Source organism: Hydra vulgaris, chromosome 03 (assembly GCF_038396675.1).
Source record: "Hydra vulgaris chromosome 03, alternate assembly HydraT2T_AEP".
Taxonomy (NCBI): Eukaryota; Metazoa; Cnidaria; class Hydrozoa; order Anthoathecata; family Hydridae; genus Hydra; species Hydra vulgaris.
In genome coordinates this window covers 5,341,461-5,359,745 of record NC_088922.1, presented here as the reverse complement: position 1 = coordinate 5,359,745, position 18,285 = coordinate 5,341,461, and the positions used below count along the sequence as shown (strand labels likewise).

General features: G+C 29.4%; 1 long non-coding RNA gene across 1 annotated transcript in view; it reads right to left on the bottom strand.

Annotated features, from left to right (window-relative positions):
* LOC136077895 (uncharacterized) overlaps positions 1-9,249 on the bottom strand; it is a 46,716-nt gene extending 37,467 nt beyond the window's left edge. The window contains exon 1 of the long non-coding RNA XR_010637355.1: positions 9,111-9,249. This is a non-coding gene — a long non-coding RNA (uncharacterized LOC136077895). The remainder of the gene's footprint in view (positions 1-9,110) is intronic.
* Positions 9,250-18,285: the final 9,036 nt, after the last annotated feature.

Sequence of the window (18,285 nt, the reverse complement as noted above, 5' to 3'; positions counted from 1 at the left end):
GTAGTATCTCGAGGTCCAAAAGTATGGAATACTTTTCAAAAAGGATTCAAAGGTACCGTAAATTCGTTAAGTTCATTCAAGTTTTTAACGAAAAAAGAAATTTTTAAAATATAAGAAACGTTTTTGGTTAATGATACTTTGAATAATTTCTCATAAATCTGTTTTTTTTTTATTTCTACTTTTGTTGGTTGCTTATCAATTTTATTAGCGAATTACGCGTTTTATTACGATATTTTATTGAAATTTTATTACGCATACTGTAACATATTACGATATTTTTTTGAAATCTTGTTATAGGGGCTCTATGAAAAGATTGCGATAACGTACTGTCATCCTCATCTTCTTTGAGCCCCTATCTGTTTTACTTATTTTATTTATTGAAATTTTATATTACGAAGTTGTAAAATCTTATATTATATTAAAACAGAGAAAGACAGAAAAAAAAAAAAAAAAAAAAAGTATCACTCAGTCTGAAAATTTTGAAACCAGTGTCATTGTTCCACTCTATGTTATCCAGTTCTTTGTAAATTTTGGGATCAAAACCCCCAAGAGCAGGACCTTTGGTTTTTGAGGCGTTGATCACTGAACCACTTGCTTTTTCGAATAGTTTCAAGTTTTCAAAGAAATAGCGGACACATTTTACGTCCTTAGCAAAAAAGTTCGAATTGTCTGCGTACTGCTGTAGTTTTAGAGGTTTTGGTGTTCCCGGAGAGGAAAACCCTCTATTCTGCTATCCGCTCTGATCACTAAAGCCAAAGCTTCAGCAACAAAAAAGTACAGCAAAAGAGAGAGAGGGTTGCCTTGTCTAACTCCCCTTTCTGTAAGAAAGAAGGTAGACAGGAAGTCACAATTCAGAACAGTTGCCGAAACTTCTGAATATAAGGTGTTAATGAAAGATAAAAAATTTTCTCCGAGATTGAATTTTCGGAGAATCAGCAGCAGAAACGCGCGATCGACTTTGTCAAACGCCTTTTCTTGATTTATTGTCAAAATGAAACTAGGTAGTTTTTTAAATTCTGCGTAATCTTTTAGATCAGATGTATATTTGAAAAAATATTTCTACCTGGAATTCCGCAAGTTTGATTTGGTTCTATAATTTTCCCCATTACTTATGCAAGTCTTAGGGCCAGCGCTTTTGTGATTATTTTGTAATCAGCGCCGATTCTTTAATCGGCGCTGATTACAAATTGGAGGCCTATATTACTTTAATATAGGCCTCCAATTTTTGCATTTAGTAAAATCTCCTTGTTTGTGAATTAGTGAAATTATTTTTCGTAGAGTAGCTGGTGTTATTTTCTACGAAAAGAATTTTGTAGGCAAGTTCTTCAAAATCTTCAAAAAATGTGCCAAAAAGTTTTGTAAAATTCAGTTGGAAATCCGTCATAGCCCGGAGATTTTCCGTTTTCAAATTGAAAAAGGGCTTTTTTTAGTTCCGCGTTAGGTTAGGCGAGTGTTTAAAAATTGGTTTTCATCATCACTCAAAGGTTTAGTGATGTGTGACAAGACGCGGTTTTGTTTTCGCATAAATTTGTTTTGGTGTAAATGTTTTTATAATACGTTGATAGGGAGTTGAGTATTTCACCAGGTTCACTCGTCAATGAGCCGTCATTCTTGCGAATTTTGGTAATTGACTTGTTTTTTGATATTTGGTAATTGAGTTTTTTCCAAAATATACAAAAATTTTGAAGGTTTTTCTCCTTCTTCGATTAGTTTTTGTTTCGTGCGAATAAACGCTCCGGGAAAATGGAGCAAAAAAAGAGCGTCACGTTTTTCTTTGATGGTATCTAAATTCGGGTTCGCGTTTCGTCGCTCCCGTTGGATTTCGTTTTCAATCCTTTAGATGTTTATTTTTGTTTTTCGCACTTTCCTGTCGATATGTATTGTAATTAAGCCCTTAAGTGTCGATATGTGTTGTATTTAAGCCCTTACAAAAAGTTTACAGTCGTCCCACCATTTTAAAATTGACATACAGGACCGTTTATTTGTTTGCCAATTTTGAATTAAGAGTTCAATATTTTGCCTATGCACCTCAACTTCCAAAAGAGAACAATTTAATTTCCAGTAACCTGGTCCTCTCCTTTGTTTCCAGTAACCTGGCCCTCTCTTTTGTTGGGAAATTTATAACGAAAAACATCTACTAGGTTATTCTTACCTCGGAAGACCTCGAGTTCAGCAATGCCGTAGGTGTGATATTTAGCGTTGTTTGAGCCTTCTGTGTCAAGAGGCAGGCTTTCGATCATGTTAAAGTCACCGGCCATCAGGACGGGTAGTTTTGTGTCCTGCGAGAATTCTCCAAGGTTGCCAAAAAAATGGCGCCTTTCTCTTGGCACATTTGGCGAGTAAATATTCAGCTCCTGCATTTTGTGTTCGTCAATTTTTATCATGGCGTTTAATATTCTACCGTTAGCGTTCCTTTTTAGATCGGCTAACGAAATGTTGGATTTAGAGAGAATTGCCACCCCGCAACAACTGTGACTCGGACCAGAGTTCCAAATAGACTCGCCAGTCCATTCGTCACCCCACTACTTAACAGTGGACGGTCGGGACTTTGTTTCCTGAAGGAGGATAAGATCGTAGAAGGACTTTTTAAGCAAACCAAAAAAATTGTCGCGTTTAGTTTGGTCGTTTAGACCGTTTATGTTGCATGTTAAAATGTTAATAGCCATGACGGAGAGAAATAGCTTTCTTAATTTGAAAACTCGTGCAGCTTAAACATCATAAAATAATTTACAACCGGACGAAAATAAAACAAACAATAAGTCTTTATCTTAACGCACGAGTTTTCGATTTAACTGACGTAGTACAAACAGATAAACGCACTGGACCATGCAATTTTATACAAAAGCGTGAACTACAACAATACAAATTTACACACCTTAAGCGCTCGTTAAGAAACGTGTCATGCATAACAAATGAAAAGTTAAAAAAAGAACAGAAAAAACTCGAAAAAAAGATTTTTTTGCAGAAAGAAAAAAATAAAGGTTTAGAGCGATAAAGTTCGAAATAAAAGTCTTATTTGAGAACAAAGCTAAAAGAAGGGAATTGAAACGAAAAAAATAAGAACAAAAAATTATCTTACGATTTCTTTTCCGCACATATTTGGCTTTCATAATCTTTATCAATTATTAGAGAATCAGTTTCGTCGTCAAAACACATCCCATCTTTTTCTTTCGACAACAAAACTTCTTCCAAAAATACGGCTTCTTTATCTCTGTAGTATTTGTTAATTTTTTTGGGGTTTCACATTCCGATTTCCCCAGTCGTTTTCTTGTCGGCTGGGTTGATTTTCGTTTTAGTGTTTTTGAAAACTGTTCTTTTTCACTGGGATTTTCTTTATTAGTATCCATGTCGACATTGAGGTTAACATTGCCACTGTTAACATCAATGTCTACACTTGCGCTGTCGATCTGTGATATAGTAGGTTATATTGGATCTGAGGGTTAGATGGTTGGGTTTGATGATTTTGGAGTAATGGATTCGGGCTGGCCTTGATGTTTGTACCTAAGAGTGAGTCCATCAATGTTTTGATAACAAGGTAAAGGGTTTTGAGAAGGGTTCTTCCAGCTCCTTATAATGATGATAACATTTCCAGTAAAGATATCTTCACCATGTGTTTTACAAATTTGTAAATAGAAGGAGTCGAACTCCCCTCTTCCTAAAGCTTGGTGCTTACCAAGGAGGACGATGGCGCTTTGACAGACATTCCTAAGCGTGCCAATTGGAATATTTTGTACTAAAACGTGGACCTTTCGAACATATTTCTGTTGAAATGTTAAAACACAACCTTTGAATTCAATATCAGTTTCAAGGAAAGAGGCCAACGTGGAAAAGTTAATGACTGCAAATTCAAAAAGCTTGTTGGAGTAGTGCCTCGTGACAGGTAGCTAAGGCAGAAAGAAAATCGTTGACACTGCAATTCGAATCACCGTAACGGCACTCTAAACATTAGTATCGATTCCTGCTTTTGCGTCAAATATATCAAGGTTGCTTTTCGTTAAAACAGATGCATTGCCAGAAGACAGCGCGCCAGCGTAACTTTTTGCCATATTAAAATTCTTTCAAAATAATCAGTAACACGCATGAAAAAAACAATCTTTTATGGTGCATCCCTTATAAACACAAATACTGTAAAAAGTTTAAATGTGTTTTTTTCCGTAACCAAAAACCAAATATAACAAAAACCAATAACCAATTTCAACATTTACAAAATGCATTTTAGTTGCATACCGAGACTTTTTTTTGTTGTTACTTTTTTTAGGTGCCCCAAGAAGTCCTTACGGTTTTATCACTGAGCACTGCGGATGAGCATTTAAATGGAAGGTCACGCCTCCTTCCTAACCGATGTCGCAAAATTTTTCTAGAGGTGGGGTTTGAACCACGGATCCTTTGTTTCTGAGGCAAGTGCGCATGCTACTGCGTCACCGCTATTCATTAACTGTTTGTTAACATCCTATATAGCAAATTTCCCTTAGTCAATAGGGTGTTTGACAATATCTCTCTTAACAGGCTCAGCAATCAACCTTCGCTACAGGTAAACAGATATTTGTTTGTTTATCTTTTTTCATCAAACTTTATTATTGGGAAAATGGTGGCTACAAGCCATACCTTTGACAAGGCATGGTATTAACAAAAATTCCTTTGCATTTCAGAGATACGCTTCTGTATTTTATAGCTAATAGCTTTTATTTAAATTTTCAACAGCCTTGTTCCAGCTCAACCTTTATTCCTAATATTTTGATGCCTGTTGCATTGCACTAAACTATATTTTGCTTTTTTCCGCTAGAGCTGGTTAACGCGTTATTTTATGCAATTTAATTGAAACCTCCAAGAGCCATTGCTTTTGTTTTTGTTAATATTTGATCCGGAGGCCATTTTAAATTTATCAAAAAGTTTTAAAAACCTCGTCTATTGACGCATCAACGTAACATCGTATTACGTATTGTTGCTGTGATTTTTAATCATTTTTTTGATATTTTTGGTGCAGCTGTAGCTTACTTTTACAGTGTTTATGCTAAAGATTTCGTGAAACTTGTGGGTTTTAGGGAAATTTTTTTCTAGTAATTTTAAAAATATTTCAGCGACATTTGTGAAGGCATTTTTGGTATTACGTTTACAATTTATTTTATATAAATATTTTTTTATTTGATCTGATAGGGAGCAGTTTATGTATTCGCTATTTTTAAGTGCTTGTTCATATTTGTTTTTGGATATAACTTCTCTGCAGGAATTTTTGTTGTTGTTGTATATAATGTACAATTTTAATCTTTGGTCTTTGAGATTGATTTTTGGCGACAGAGACTTTGATATTTTAAAATAAAAAAGGTTGGATAGAGCCTATTGGTTGTTAAATCAGCATTAAATTATTGATTGTTAAATTTACATACTTCCTTAGATTAAATGGAAACTCAAACCAAGAGTTTTTACATTAGTGACATTTAAATGGTTTTATATAAGATTTGGTTGTACACAAAATACACGAAAACCACAAATAAAAACAAATTTTCGCAAAGCAGTAGACTTTACGAGCAATTTAATGACTGCAGCAAGCTATGCATATATACAAGATTCAACACTTCGTTCAGATTAACACTATTAGTTGTAACAATATTGCTCGGATAAAAATCTTTTTTTATTGATTAACTTTGTATGAGTACACTTGCAATTGTTGTAATTCTTTTATAATCTATTGTAATTATTCTGTTACGTAGATTCTTACGGTCATACATAATTCAACTGAAAAAATACAATGAAGTAATAACAATTACTGCATTTATCTTTAAAAAGTTTGATTGTTCTTTTATGTTACGTGTGTAAATATACGATCAGAAAAAAAAAGTTAAATACAAAAATAACCGGTTTTTTTTTTCTTAATCTAACGCCAATATAACGTCAGAGTTGGTAATATAAGAAATTTAACGATAAATTAGCGTTATATTCGCTGAGCTCTGGCGCCATATATATTTTTTTGAAACAGGTAATAACTTTTTACAGATAGTTGCCTGAAACAACCAGCTCAACAATTACAAGTTTAAACTGGTTTGTGGTATCGTTCGGCGTACCTTCGCGTAGGTGACAGAAAAACTCATCTACAATGTGTTCCACCTATAGTTATGCTTTGTAACGTATAATATATAATGTACCTATAGTAGACAGAGGCGGATCTCCCATTAGGCTTAGGCCCCCATGAGGAAATGACCCCAATGAGAAAGAGTTCCAGCACAAAACTACAAGCTAATGTACGCCTAGATTGCGCTAAGGGATAATATAATAAAAAATAATCCAAGTTAGCAAACACTAAAAATATTTTAGACAAAACATACCTTATAAATAATTTTGAAATGCAATTTGGGTGCAATATCAACAAAATGTAGCGAGACAATATCGAGGCGTAATAATTTATAAGACTATAACAGTTTAGTTGATTTTGTATTTTTATTCGGAAATGTATATTACATAAATCCAAAATACTTTTTATTGCTAAAATTCACTTTTAAGCAACCTCTTGATTCTTTGAAATTTTAAAGGTTTTGGGGCTTTTAAATATAATTAAAAACGTCGGGGATGAAATATTTAAAGGGTTCAAAAACAAAAAATAAAATAAAAAAAGTTTAAAACACTATCAAAGTTTCGAGAACTAACCAGTCTTTTCCAATCCAACGCTATCAAAGTAGCTGAGGGCAGCCAAGGTACCGAAGCCAAGGCAAATATCTTGTTTAGGACAAAGACAAGGGCTGCATGCAAGAAGAGATAGAAAAACTGAATAAAATTACTGATATTATTGATGTAAGAGTAAACGATAGCGATATAGAATATTGGCCAAAGTTAATTAGTTCTGATGTTTTTCGATTTTTGCCTAAACCGGCCATCTTATTTTTTCCAAAATAAAAATGAAATTGATTCATATTCAGAATCTAACCAAAATAATAAATATCAAAGCAGATTTTTTTTTAAACATTTTTATATTAAGTTCATGAAAAACCGTCAAACAGTTGTAAGGTGCTGGCTTTGTTTTTCTTTATGCAAAGGAGCAGCATTTTGTTTACCTTGCAAATTATTTACAGATGCTAATGCTGATCTTTTCTTAAAAGAACATCTAACAAAGTATCAAACTGGAGCAATCAAATCTACTTTACTTATCCGAAACTGTATATGAAGAGAAACATAGGAAAAAATGTTTTAAAACAAAATGTTAGGCAGATAAACAATAATGGTACAAAATATGATACTCTTATTGTAGACTCCACGTCAATTTACAACCTTTCTACAGATCGAAAATCATACCAGCGAGACATTATTTACAAAATATTTCAGTTTTTAAATAACGCAGATTTCTTTTTAAAAACATCCATGGGCAATTATACAATAACTCATCAAATATGTGTGAAAAATATACAGGCTCACAAGCAATAATAAAAAGAATGAATGCATTTGCGTACTTTGCCCTTTGTGCTGCGCATTCCTTAAATTTGGTTAGAGTAGAGGCAGTGTGCGTTGTAATGGAAATAACAAAATATTTCGGAATTATTCGACTCATTTACACCTATTTCTCTGCATCTTACACAGTTGGAAAATTTTGAGTAAAATAGCATCACTGGCATTTTCATTAAAAAATTTAATCACCATTAGATGGTCTTTTTATATGAATAATTTCATGCGGTTAAAGTTAGCTATCAAAAAAAAAATCCAATACACTTAAATATATATTTGATGAAAGTTCTAAAAAGGAAAAAATATTTTTACTGGAAGGAAAGAAGTTTTGTATAGAGGTATTTAATGTTTTATTGGATAAATTGGTCGCTAAACTTAAAAGAAGAGGTGTCATAAGGATATTGAAGATAAACTCAAATTTTTGATAAATCTGGGCAAAAGAGATTCATTTATTGAACTTAAATCAATGGATTTCGTTATGTCATTATATAAAAAAATGATATCGGAGAGGAACTATTTAGTGAATGCAGTTAATTTCAGCATTATCTAGAAATTGTTTAAATAAAATGATTGTATCACTGCTTCTGAAATGTTGACACTAATTTTTAGAAAAAATTGATATATTTGATATATATAAAGATTCAGAAATATTGATATATTTCTGAATCTTTATATATATAAGATTCAGAAATATTGATATATTTCTGAATCTTTATACAATTCTTAAAATTTACCTAACAATACCTATAACGAGCTGCGAAGCAGGATGGTCTTTTTCAATAATGGTTTTTATAAAAAATTATTATACATCAACAATGACAAATAGAAGAATAAATAACCTCTTAATTCTGTTAACTAAATATGATATCAAGAGATCCATTTCCTATAATGAAGCAATTTGTGAATATGTATCAGCTTAGTGCAGAAGAGAACAATTTTTTTGAATTTGTTGTTGTTATAGTTACTTATAACTATGATAAAGTCATTATGTCAATTTTATTTCTTTTAGTTTTAATAAAATTTGATTTTTAAGTCTGTCGTTTCATTTGTTTACAAAAACATCAGGTTGCTTCTGATATTTAAAAAATTTAGCTTTTGGGGTGCTAGGGCAGGACTCCAAAAATTCGATCAGCCAAGAGACCCAAAAAACAACGATCCATTACTGGTAGTAGACCTTTTGTTGTTAGTGCTTTTTTTATATACAATAGTTTTAGGCTATTTTTATTTCATTATTTAATTTCGTTACTTTTATTTAAAAAAAGATATTATTTGTTACTTGAAATCTTTATTTAATCGTTAGTCTTTGTTTTATTTTGCAAAACATTTTCAATTATTAATTACGCATTTCTAATAAATATTTTATTATGCAAAATATATTTAGCAAAGAACACAACAAAAATTTTCCGCGTTCTTATAACATTGACAAAAATTGGCATTGCTAACTTATAACATCAAACAAAAGTATAAATGAATATGTTAACAATAAATTTATAATATGAATAAGAATTCTTATATACAAATCATATAAAAATTAACAATTTAAATTTTATAAAAATTTTATTCAAGCAAATATTTTGAGTAAAAAAAAAAAAAGTATTACATTTTTTTGAACTTCAAATTTTTCTTAAATATTTATGATAAAAACTGTAAAGAATAAAAATATATAAAAAATTAAAAGTTACCTCCTTTAACAACCAAGAGTACAATTATTCCGATATTAAGCATTTTGTTCAATAATTTTTTGTTTGCTATTAAAAACTGTATTTTTATATCTTTTAAACCTATTCAATAGAAGTTGTTAGTCGACAACTTAGGTATCAGTAGAAACTAAATACTTATAAAAAGTGCGTATTAATATTTTTAAAAACGAGAATTAATATAAATGTATTTTTACGTTTTTTTACAATTTGTTGCAAAACTAGTTTTTGAATCATTATAATTTCGTAAGAAAAAAGTTAAAATGGTGTTTTTCCTATATCAACATATATAACTTGCTTTAAATATATAAATAAAAAATCTAACCTAATGTAAGGTTGGGAACTAACTTGGTAAATCAGATTTTTTAAAACATGATTTAACAAGTTATTTAAACAGTTAGGTATAAGATCGGAAGTAAACCTCCCTAAATATATATTTTATATATATTTCCTTTATGTTATTTTGAATAAAAAGAAAGTTGTATTTAGAGTTGCCAGTTGCAGCACAACAATAACAATATTACTTTATATAAAAAATTCAGCAGGAAGTATTTTATAATAGTAAGCCATGATTTTTTTTTTTTTTTTTTTTTGATGGAAAGACTCAAATGATAATAGGGTTTTAATAACAACAATAAATAAAATAGTTCAATTAAGTCTGGTAGATTATGGAACATGGTACAAAAAATATCAATGTTTTAAACTAAAGAATAAGTTATTTTTAAGAAAATCTAATAATAAAAATACCCAAATTAAACATATTAAACAAATTCAAAGAAAACTATTGTTTCACTAGCTTATTAAAAAAAAAAGGAAGGGTGATAACAAAATTTTTTTTTGACTTAAGTCTAAGTTATTTTAAAGTTGTTCTGACAACAGTTATTATTGTATTATTCGGAAAAATCAAATACTTAAGTTGTTCTGGTCTTTTTAATTTCTATTCTAACTTTTCTAAAATAATTTTATTGGAGTTAATGACGTTTCTTATAAAGAGCAACTCTTTGTATACTAACAGGTCTCAAAAGGAATGAGGTTTGGTTGATTTAAAATAAAGAAAATAATAAAATAATTTTTTTACATAAATTGTTGGAAAAATTCTTTTTCTATTAATCTAGTCAATTACTTTCAGTCTACAAGACAACTTTTTTTATTTTAAATTTGTTATAATAAATTATTTACGTGAAATAAACCCTCTGCTGACTTCCAAAGTTTAGAAATTAAGAGCTGCGTAACTTTTGTTTCCTTGATTACTCAAAATATATTGCGGTAAAGCAAAAATGGTAACGAGTTTTACTTTAAATCAATATTTATCAAGCTTAGAAAATATTAAATTATATTAAATAAGATTTTTATAATATTTATTGTTAACGAGCGTCGTTAGCCAAAATTAAAAAATTGAGCCGTTTCAATACCGATTTAAAAAAAAAATATTTTTGTCTATTGATTTTATGCTTTTTCTACTTATAGAGCAAATCTTGTAAAAGCAATTAAACTTTTTACCTTAAAATTTTAGTATGTTTGAATCCAATAACTTTATTATTGTAATTATTCTGAAAAGTACTATTATAGTTTGCTATTTTTAATTAAAACAATTCTTTCTAAGTAAAACAATTAGCATCTTTACATAAACAGCTAATCGAATTTGCTTTTGGTTTATTTAAATCAAAGCAGCGGTATTTTCAAAGTTTTAAAATAAAACAATGACCTTTATTATGGTAAGCATCAAAATGTTATGTTTTAAAAAATTTTATTCTGATTTTCTTTTAAATGAACCTAGATTGTAAAAATCTTAAAATGATAATTTATTTTTTCAATTTTAAATGCTTCTAATGTCTTGTTGAAAGTATTTTGAATTATAACGTAGTAATGTGTAATCTGAAAGTGTATTAAAATTTTTTTGCTTTAAAAATGCCATTAAGATGAAATAAAAACTCAGCATCAAGTTTTGTTTACTTTGAAAATAAATCTTAAAGGTTGACAGCGCTGCTGGATCTGAAATAAAATTAAATGAATGCCAATATAATTGTATTTAAAAACCTTTTCTGCTATTATTTTATTAAATATAGCGCAACGCAACCAACCAAAACATAAAAATTTATGCAGACGTATTTTTGGAAACTTTTAGAAACCACACGAGTGACCCTATGCTATTTCAGCTAGAAGATGCTAATGGTTTCTGTACAGATATCAGTTTGATGCATAACTTTAACAATTATTATATTAATGAAAATAACCATAAAATTAGGTTATAATTATTTTTTGATGAATAATAATTTTTATACAATATTGAATAATGATTGTGAATGTAAGAGGCAATATAAAGTTTTATTTGTAAGTAAACTTTTATCATTTTGTAAAGTTAGACACTTTTTTGTTAAATCAGACGACTCATTTTCAGTTGCTAGATTAAAGAAGAAAAAATCCTTTGAATAATCAGAGAAGGTTTAGAAAAAATCATTTTACTCATGGGTGAGCGTTAAATTGTTTCATAGTTGTCATTGAAAATGTTAGCAACAGCTATACTGTCTAAGGTAGTGTTACCATTAGATATAAGAATGTAAGATTTAACTGGTGTAAAGTGTTTGATGTTAATATCTTCTTTCATTCTTTTTCATGTACATTTTGTATTTTTGAAGTTTTTGTTAAAAAAAGGAGATGTAGTATGACTTTATGGAAATCTTTAATAAGTTGAAAATTTATTCATGTACAATTTAAATTTATTATACAGTTGAGTTTTTGTGTTAGAATTTTTAGACATCATATACTTTTTGAAGAGCTTATTTTTAATTTTAATTGACTTCAGAACTCTATTTGTGATCCAAGGTTTAATCACTAATAGAGTTCTAAAATTTCTGAGAGTTTCATTTTAAAAAAGATTGACATAACTATCATTTTTAACATGAAAGTTAATGTTAGTAATATTCTAAATAAAATAATTATCATTGAAATTTTTAAATAAACGTATAGTAGTTATGAACTTATTTCTTTTGAAAACAGTACTAGGAATGCAAACAAATTATGATATGTTATTTGAAATTTATATTGTTCTGTTGCCAGAAATAAGATTAGGAATTTGAAAAATTAATGAGGTGTTCTCAATAATTGTTTTAGATTTATAGGTTACTCGCGTTGGTTGAATTATTGTAGAAAAAAAAGAGTAAGAACATGGTGAGTTAAGGTAATCAGATATAATAATGGTTCCATTGTAGTTTATTAAATTCATATTAAAGTCACCCATTAGCATTAATTGCCCATTTACAGATCCAAACTTTTTAAGTAAAGAATTAAAATGATCAGAAATAAATTCTTTAGGTTTGTTGAAGGATGCCTTTTAAATACAGCCAATGATTGATAATTTCAATAAATATAGATTCTAAATATTTTGGGGATATACTATAAGATCTCTTCGATCATTGTAGTTTAAGTGGATTGTAAGTATAGAAGAGCACCCCTTTTTTAGCTTCAATGGTGCATTGTTCGATATTATGACAATCTATATTTATGTCAGTTATATTGGGATTGTTAATCTAAAAATTAGTTTCCGAAATTCCAAATACTATTGAAAGAATGGAAAGTGAACTTTTGAGACAGCAAAAATTATCAATATGAAATTGCAAAAAACCAATTTTTAGATAAAGGTACAAATCAGAATTTGACTTTAAATTTTTTTTAAGATCAAGATGTCAAAATTTCAATATTTGCTCTTAGAAATAGCGCTAGAGATTTTATTTATATCCTAAAATAAGATTTTGAAATGTATTGGACTTTTGAGAGAATTTAAGATATTCGTTGGTAGATTCTGACATGATTAAGTTAAAGAAAATTCAAAGCCCGAAAGCTAATTGGTACATTCTTAAATATGCAGCCATTAAAGTACCCGTCAGAAGGGACAAAAAGTTATACTTGAACTTGTTGACTAGATTGCATTCAACATAACCCCATGAAAAATAAATCGCATTAAGTTCCTCATTGATTATAGACCACTGCTATATTGGAGTGACAGGAAGTGTCGAAAAGTCATTTTTAGAATAGTGTCAAATATATTAAAAAGGCCTAACGTTGCAACAAAAAAAAAAAGGAATAGTGTCGCAAATGAACTTAATGAGTAGTGCCGAAAACAAACAAAAAAAGAACAGTGTTACAAATAGTTAATTTCATCAACTGCTTACTTATTTTGATTATTTTTATAGAATATGGATTTTACAAGAAAAAACAAAGAATGATGAAAGAAAAGATTGCTACCAAACCCCAAACCTTTAGTCGATGTAGCGGCACTCATTTGCGGCATCAGGCTATAAGCCTGGTGTATGTACTGAAGCCCCCGGCAGTAGGATATTTTAGTATGACATCAGACAAGTTATCTAAACACACATTTATGGTTATTATTTTAATTTTATTTTTGCTACTATTCATTTAACTGCTTAAGACATAATTCCTTTTTTTCTATTTTTTACACTATTCATTAAATTTATTTGTGACACCCCAGTGAAAAATAAAACCGCGTCCCAGATGGGTTTCAAGTGGGTTCCGTGGGATTGTGGATTCCGATGGGATTTACGTGGGACGGATTTTCCCATGTGGTATTCGTATGGAAATTTGTCACTTTAAACCCATGTGGGTAATCCCACATGGGTTACATGTGGGAACCATATGGTATTAACCCAGTGTTGTTGGAGTTTACACCTGGAGTACCACAGTGTTGTTGAGAATAAAGCCTCTGGGTCCAGTTTTCAAAGTAATATGATCTAAAGTAATGTTTAAATAAAATAATATGCTTTAAAATGCATATAGTTATACATATAACTCCTGATAGTTAACTATATGTATAACTGGTTATACATATAGCTTGTTATAAAAAATTATTTTTTAAAGTTATGCATGAACAAATTAGTACCAATTAATTCAAATTCAAGATTTAGTTCAAGTTTAAGTTCAAGTTTTTATTTATTCATTGTTTTTGTTAATTTTATATTTATTTGTTCAAATTTATCAGTTAGTACTTATTTTTTACTACAGTAAGAATGCTTATCATTGTTGAACCTGATTTTATTAGTAACTTAATTTTATTTTCAACATATTTTGACAAAACCCTTTATATTTTAAATGATGACAGCTTTACTTTTCTATTGATGTTAAATTTATTATGTTTCAGTAACTCAGATTGAATCTTAACTGAATTATTGTAAGCTTTGTAGGGGTTTGTTGTATATCAAATGGTGTTGTAAATAAAGTAAAAACAATCTCTCTCTCTCTCTTATATATATATATATATATATATATATATATATATATATATATATATATATATATATATATATATATATATATATATATATATATATATATATATATATATATATATATATATAAATATATATATATATATATATATATATATATAAATATAACATTAAAACAATAAAATTGATACAAAATTTCACTTTAAAACGAATACCATTAATATTGTGATGATAATAGCATTAGGAAACTAGTATTTATGTATTATTATTATACTATAAATAAATAGTTTTTTAATTCATTTTATAAAATAGAGACTGACAACTGATAATTAATGGAAATAAATACAAATTATAAAAATCATGTAAACTTCATTTATTATTACTAAATACTATATTAATGTTAGTCTACAACTAATACTATACTAATGTTAGTCTAGTTAAAATCAATTTAGAGCATTGTTATTAGTTCTTTTGCAATTCGCACTTCCACTTCTGTCTCTCAAATTTATAAAATAGGTGGCCAAAGCTTGCTCAATAGGTTCTCAGCATAACAATGCTTTTTTCTTACACTAAAGAGAAATATGGCAAATTGATTACTTATTTTACCTAAATCATAGGGTCATCTATGCATAATGATGTCAGATGATGACCCGGTTTATTGAACACCTTCACCCTTTATCAAACTCAGTCAATTTTTTGCCATCTCCCCATGAAAATGATGTCAGTTTTTGTTATCATATTATGATGGTATATCTGAATTGTTAATATAATATTAAAAAATGCATATACCATCAATTTTTTTCTGGTTCAATTATACATTTATTCTCAACAGTACTAAAAGTAAAAAAAACAAACATAAATTGCTCTTTCAGATAAGCAAGCTAATTTCTGAATTTAAATTGTTTTTCCTATGATCCTCTACAGTTTTAAGCAACAAAAGCAAGAAGTTTTTAGACCACATTGTTGGTGTAAATACCTCTAAAACCTGCGCATAGCTAGCATAAATTGTTTTACTTTTTTTTTAAATAAAATATTTTACTTTTTTTTTTAATTCAATTTTTTAATTGACATTATTTTGGTCTCAACACCCCCTCCCCATTGTCAATTATTGTTAAACTCACACTGCCCCTCTATCTACTGGCATCATTTATGGATGATCCCATAGCCTAAATACTATATATATATATATATATATATATATATATATATATATATATATATATATATATCTATATATATATATATATATATATATATATATATATATATATATATATATATATATATATATATATATATATATATAAATATATATATATATATATATATAAATTATTTTTACTTTATTTACAACACCATTTGATATACAACAAACCCTTACAAAGCTTACAATAATTCAGTTAAAATTTAATCTGAGTTATTGAAACGTAATAAATTTAACATCAATAGAAAAGTAAAGCTGTCATCATTTAAAATATAAAGGGTGTTGTCAAAATATGTTGGTAGTAAAATTAAGTTACTAATAAAATCATGTTCAACAATGATAAATATTCTTACTGTCGTAAGAATTAGTACTAGTTAACAAATTTGAACAAATAAATATAAAATAGTGAAAAAACAATGAACAAATAACTTAAACTTGAACTAAATCTTGTATTTAAATTAATTGGTACTAATTTGTTCAAGCATAACCTTAAAAAATAAGTTTATATAATAAATTTTATGTATAACTAATTATACATATAGTTAACTATCAGGAATTATATGTATAACTGCATGCATTTTAAAGCATTTTATTTAATTTATATATTACTTTAGATCATATTACTTTGAATACTGGACCCAGAGATTTTATTCCCAATTACACTGTGGTACTCCAGATTAAAAATTGAAAAGTTTCTGTAAATATCCTGTTTTTGTTCCTCAATGTACTTCGTAAATCCCTTAAGTTTTATGAACCTTATTATATATAAAGTTAAAAGTTTTGGAGTCTAAAAAAAGTTACAGAAACCTCCCTATCTCCCCTCTATTTTAATTTTTTTTTTTAATAAAGAAAATTTGACTTTCAAACCAGCATTTCTTTGTGGGACACTGCAGTGTCCCATGCATGCATGCTTGGTTGACAACATTTGAACTTGCATTAGTCAATTGTTTGCAGATAATATACTCAAGAACTATATTCAAATATCATATGAACATCACAGTGTCACGAAATGACTTTTAATTCGAACCTCTTGTCCCGAGAAAACCCTTTGGAGGTTTGAGAGTACACATGTGTAGAATAACACTAGAGTTGGTTTTGAAATCTTTCATCATCGTCCGAGAAAGAAAAATCAGTTTAAAGTTTTTAATTTTATTGCTTAGAATAAAAATTTTACAAAAAAATAATTTCTTTAAAAAAATCTTGTTCTCTATTATAACATATAAATTTCTTTAACATATAATGTGTTTGCAACTCTAAACAAAGCAAAACCAAAAAAAATACATACAAACTATTCTTGAAAGACAAACAGTTTTCTACTTTCAGCTTTGAAATTCAAGCTGTGAAAAACATTAATGATTCTAGATACTTATGCAAAATTATTCTACTCAATTGATCAAGAAGCAAGCCTTTATTAAACTCTTACATAGCATATGTAATTAATAACTCTAAATGTCTCTTCCACAAATAGAAATCAAAATAAATGTTTACTGTTATACTCGATCAAACAGTTTCGAAGATTCCTGGGATAATCCCGATGGATGGCTGGCCTCTTGAAACGTTGCCAATGAAGACTGAAGTTGTGGTGAAGTGACTCTGTGGCTTGCTCAGAAAAGATGCCCAGAGAGTGGTTGTGGCGATCAATAAACTGTGTCACATGGAAGAAAACAGCATGTGCTTTGGGGGTAACACTTGTGTTTGGAAGGTTGAGATAGGAAGCTTCAAACTCTTCAATAAGCTCACAGTAGTTCTGTTGGAGTGTATTCCCAAAGCAGGCATGAACAACAGCATCAAATTTTCTGAGGGTTTCAATAAATGGAAATGCCAAAAAGCAAGCATGCTTCTCTGCAAGTTGTTGAAGTGAGTCAACATTTCTCAAAAGCTTTCTACACTAATTGCCAGCAAATTGTCCTCCATGAAAAGGTTGTTGGTGAATGTTGATCATCTTTGGCCACTCATCTGCATTTTGCCAAACCTGACAGAGGTTCTTAAAGAGTTGGTTCACAACACCAATAAATAGTGAAGTTCCATAGGAGGAATAAAATCTAGGACAAGAGTATCATCAGAAAGTCTTATTATTGGCTGGTGAACAACATTTTGAAAGTCCCTTGCCTTTTTTGTTTGGGCACCGGCTGCTTGGAAGCCTTCAAAATCAGAACGAATGGAGCCAAATGTTCGAAGCTCACCACTGTGATGAAGATTCTTTGACTCAATGTCACACCAGGTGCAAGGGTGTGCACTAGAGTGAGATTGCAAGCCGCAAATTATGTTAGCAAGCTTCATGTCGCATGACAATACAAAAGACATTCTCTCTAAACACAGTTTATCCAGGATTTGTTTGACATTGTCATAGTTTTCAGAGACATTTTCTGCAATGGCCACCAAAAGTTGACGCTTCACTTCTGAGTCTTTGAAACTTTTAAAGAGAGGTTTCTTTGATGGAGGAGAAGTATCTGGTGTTTCTAAGCTCATAATACCAAAAGAAACTTTCACGAACCCGCCTCCACCATCTATCCCCACCTTAATAAGCTGGTCTGACTGAGGGCCTCTGACTTCAGCAACAGTGTTTCTTAATGCCCCCATGTCATTGCAGTATACCAATAAATGTTTAGACTCTTGGCTAGTGCTTTTGGATGTATCAGTAATTTCTGAGGTGACAAAGAGGTCAGAAAGTTGCTTTCCAAGAGATTCAAACTTTTCTCTGAAATTTTTCTCCACA